At 46.2% G+C, this 4,675-nt stretch overlaps 2 long non-coding RNA genes across 2 annotated transcripts; one reads left to right on the top strand and one right to left on the bottom strand.

Annotated features, from left to right (window-relative positions):
- Positions 1–1,251: 1,251 nt before the first annotated feature.
- LOC136379720 (uncharacterized) lies at positions 1,252–2,601 on the bottom strand. Its single transcript, XR_010746787.1, has 3 exons — positions 2,516–2,601; positions 2,291–2,425; positions 1,252–1,412 (listed from the first exon to the last, which is right to left on the bottom strand). It is a non-coding gene; the product is annotated as an uncharacterized lncRNA (long non-coding RNA).
- Positions 2,554–3,757, top strand: LOC136379719 (uncharacterized). Its single transcript, XR_010746786.1, has 2 exons — positions 2,554–2,863; positions 3,182–3,757. It is a non-coding gene; the product is annotated as an uncharacterized lncRNA (long non-coding RNA).
- Positions 3,758–4,675: the final 918 nt, after the last annotated feature.

Below are 4,675 nucleotides of genomic sequence, written 5' to 3'. Positions count from 1 at the left end.
GCTCGGAGCACGGGGAGCAGACTGTTATTCTGCAGCATGAATCAGAGCCTGGGCAGAAGGCCCCACTGCTGGCCCCCCATGGTGTCGCGCTGCCACTGGGGAGGAGAGGCGGCCGCCGCTGTACAGACCTTCCCAGAGCCAAGTTCCAAGAACTGTCTGGGGGGGGGGGGGGGGCATCAGATCAGAAAAGACATTGTGCACCTGAAACCTGTATCATTTTGTTCACCAGCATCACTCCAACAAATTCAATAAAAAGGAAAAACATTCGTTTTCTGACCTCCTAACAGCCCCGAATTCCATTAGTCTATTGTTTTCCCCACCTTTCCTCCCTGCCCTGCTGCAAAATAGCATCATTGTATTAACCCCACTCACGTGTGATTGCGTTCTCATGCCTTCAACTCATCAGCACTTGACAATGTATACTTTGCATAAAGTTTTATTAGCCCAAGATCTGAGCTGAAAACAATTTTTTCCATTGCCTGTTCCGCTGTCATACGGACAATACTCCCTGGCTGGTTAACCGCCATTGGCTTCGCCCAGTTGCTAAAAGATGGTTTGCTGCCATAGACCTTCTCCTGGAGGCATCAATCCATGGCATGCCCCCCTCTCTCCTTCAGATACTGAAAACTGCGCGTCTCCTGGGCGTGAGCGCGTGCCCACGAAATCCGTGCGAGAGAGCTCAACCTCAGAGTCACCTGTGGCCAAATCATCCATTATACAGCACAGTTCAATGATCACTGTTTAAAAAAAAAAAAAAAAAAGTCTTCCTGATTTCCCAGCCAAGAGAGATGTGTTAGAATCACTATCACAGTGTTCTGGTGGTGGGACGTTGAATGGCTTTCAACAATCAGGAAATGTTCAAATACATCTGGGCAAAATTGAATGGCAGGAAGTGGTGACCAAAGGGATTTGCAGTGAACATTTTGGGGAAAGTTTGTAAAGGATTTAACTTGCACATATCATCTCTGTCTCGCCCTTTTTCCAGCCCCCACCCCTACCCCCACAGTGGAATGCGTCAGCTTTGAAGGAATGAGAAACAGCAAGCGCCGTGTCCAGGGTGCAGTCTCTAGCGTTTTCCATTCTGTTCTCCCCCCACTCCCCGCTCCCGTTCTGAGCCTAGTATGGAGGACAGCAACGGTATTGAAACGCCTCTCCCGCGGACGCAGCCGCGCAGCGGTTGGTAGGGAGTGCGGAGAAGTGTGTGAGAATTTCACTAAAGCCCTTCTTCCGGTTCAAGCCAAAGGCGAAGGAAATGAAGGAATGACTCTGTCTCTTCTAAGACCTGTGCCTGCAAGTGGGCTCCCCTTATCTGAGGCAACTGTGAGTATAATTAAAAACCTCCCAGCGCTCCCGTCGTCGTATTTCCTGTCACAGGGATGGGACGGCACAGTGGGAACTGATCGGGCTTCACTCTGTTGGCAAAGGAAGGAGAGAGGACGTGTGTGAACACAGCCTTTGCACACACACATAATAATGTATGGCCAAAAATGAGCATCATCCTTCAACCGTTCTTGAAAAACCGTACATTTTATTCAAAGCGCTTTCACAAGGAACAGAGTGAGGGGGGTGCAGAAGCCTGTCACTCATGCATTCACAATAAATATTTTTTGAATATACGATAGAGAGTACATATTGTTGAATGCATGCGTGAGTGAGTGAATGAATGGTTTCTGTAAATAACTCCTTAATCCCACCCCTAAAGGCATGGGCTTGAGTGGCCCTGTATTTTAGAGTGGTATTGAAGATCAGTCTTAATCAAAGGGAATGTAAGACCATAGTAGATTTTATGCTCTTCTCTTTCCTACTCATCATTAAAAAAAAAAAAAAAAATTAATATCAAGCCTAGAAAGAAAAAACAACCTGTTGGCTTTTTGTAGCTTTTAACTGAGGAGCCTCATGTCTGTTTCTGATGGCCTTTCCTCAGAAATGTCTGAGGGGGGGGGGGAGGGGGAGAGAAAGGCACCGTCTTCTGAAATAACGCACTTCCAGAGCCCTGATGCCTGAGCTTGTACAGGAGCTCCGTCCTGGGTCGACCATGGAACAGCACTGGTGGGGGCGCCTCCTTCCGCCGCCGCCCTCGGATCCAGATCCACACCAACGTGCTCTGGGTCAGAACGTCCTCCCTCCAAAATATCAAAGTAAGACCCAGGACATCTAGTTTCAAAAGCAGGTGAATGAATCGCAAGTGGGATTGGCTTCCAAAGCAAGGCATAATAACGCTTCCTTCCCCAGAGTATGAAAAACCGTGTATAATTCAAAAAGCCACTTAGTCACGTCCTTTCTGCTTTACCTAATTGTTAATGCCCAAATGTGGTAACCCCTGGTAGCAAAGACAGTTCTGTTGTGTCAGGTTCACGGAGCATTCAGTGTTCACAAGCTGGAAACAGCATTTTCAAAGCATGGCCTCTACCTTGAAGGAGTTCACCTAATCAGGAAGAAAAAATATTGTTTACTGGTTAGAAATGTGATTAATGATAGTGATTCACAGTTTCTATTCTAAGCTCTGCCCTCCTACCCTGGGTAGCCCTGGGCAAATCATTTAAATATCCTCGAGCCTCAATCTTCTCATCTGTAAAATAGGACTAAGAAGACTGGTCTTCCTCAGCTACTCAGCGAGAATGAATGCTTGTGAGCCTGAGATCAAAGCCTCTCCGGATGTGCTGAAGGCTCTGACTCCAATCATAAACCTGCCTTTATACTCTGTCCAGGATGACTCACGTGAGAAGGGACAGACTCCTAGAAACTCCGCATCCCGTCAAGGCCACGATGTGCACCTGCCCACTGAAATATAATGTGACCTTAAAATTATTATATAAAATTTTAAGTCTTCCAGTTGCCAGATTGAAAAACTACTAAGAAACAGGTAAAATAATGTTAATAATATTTGATTTAGCCTAATACAGTCAAAATGTTTTAACCTGTAATCAATGTAAGCCAGTATTAATGAGTTATTTTATGGTCTTTTGAAGAAATAAAAAAAAACCCAAAGTAATTGAAATCTGGTGTGTATTTTACACTCACAGCACATCTTGACTCAAACTAGCCAAATTCCAAGTGCTGGTTAGCCACACCTGGCTAGTGGCTCCCGTATCAGAAAGCTCAAGTCTTAGAGCTCCCATGGTGCTGGGCTTTAAGTGTCGTCCACTGATCCGTACACCTCTGGTTTTTCTTCGGTGGACAGGTCGGCACCAATATGCTCCACCTCCATCCTCTGCACTGTGGGGCTTCAGGCAGGATGATGCTACAACAACCCTGCCTTTGGTAGCTCTCAGGAAATTAACGATGTGGTGATGGAAGATGCTCTGGAGAAAAAATTGAAAACCTCACCCCCACTTCTCCCATTCTCACATGGGGTACCTGGGGACATTCGGCGCAAGTTCCCTGTGTTCCCTGCCAGGACGGCCCGCATGCACGTGGCATCCCACGGAGAATCACAGAATCACCCTGAGTCTCCAGTTAAGAACGTTCAATCAGCTTTAAATGATTTCCAGTAAAGCTGATGAGACTTTGAAGGGAAACAAACAAAGTCCACATGTTGTGTGGTTTTTGTTTTGTTCCAGCTCTTTGGAGGGAGACAGTCCTCTTTAGATTTTGGTCGGTTGATCGGATGTTGTTCTTCTCTCAATAGAATCTCATCAAATTATTAAGGACCCTAGACCGTTGTTGATTTTAACACTTTACTCATTTGCTTTAGACAAATCTTAACTCAAAAACTATAAAGATTTTTCAATCATTTTTTCAATAAATCAATTTGAAATAGCCAAGCCACAGTGTAATCTTACCTAATGGCTTGTGTAGTGCAAAAGGCTCAAGAAAATATATGCACTATGTGGACACGGTGCCCATTCCGCTCTCCCCACCGGTCTTTGGGAAACTCTCCTTTCTTTGTAATCTCTAGATTTCATATTGACACCAACCTGTCTGTCTTCACCAAAACTCCGGTCTTGATTGGCCCCAGGATCCTGCCTAGCACGCTGCCCTAAGCTCGTTCTCTGTGGCCCTCTTCATAGATGGTGTGGCATGATCTTGAATCTTTCAGGCCGTAAGGTATTTATCGAACATTTACGGCAGGCAGAACAGGGCTCTGCAGGGAATACTAACATAAACCCAGTGAAGAAGCTGCCCTCAAGCTGCCTGGGTCTGAGAGGAATGGCAGGAAACTGACAGGGGACACACAAAGAATCCTTTACACAAGGGTGTTTTGGTCAACAAAATAGACTGAATGGCTTAACAAAAACACGCTTTCTCACAGATCTGGAAGCCAAAGTCCCCACTCAAGGCCCAGCAGGGTTGGTTTCTGGCGAGAGCTCTCTTCTTGGCTTGTTGATAGCTGTCATCCTGTCCTGTGTTCCCATGGCCTTTCCCCCATGCACACACACTCACACACTCACACACTCACAGCTCTGGTGTCTCTTTTTGCTAGCATCAGACCAGCACGCCCTACCCTCATGACCTCACCTAATCCTAGTTATCTCTCAAAGGCCCTAGCCCTAAATATCACATTGGGGGTTAGGACTTCAACATGTGTATGACCGGGCGGGGGGTGGGGGGAGACACCAACATTCAGTCAATGACAAAGGGTCTCACAGTAAAGCGACCCTACCCAGTTGGATTTATCAGCAAAAATTTTATGCTGGAAGTTGCCCCTGAAATAACCATTAGTACCTCCCTTTTA

This window comes from Saccopteryx leptura, chromosome 8 (genome assembly GCF_036850995.1).
Source record: "Saccopteryx leptura isolate mSacLep1 chromosome 8, mSacLep1_pri_phased_curated, whole genome shotgun sequence".
NCBI lineage: Eukaryota > Metazoa > Chordata > Mammalia > Chiroptera > Emballonuridae > Saccopteryx > Saccopteryx leptura.
Note: the sequence above shows the minus strand (reverse complement) of the source record. Positions and strands in the feature narration are given on the sequence as shown.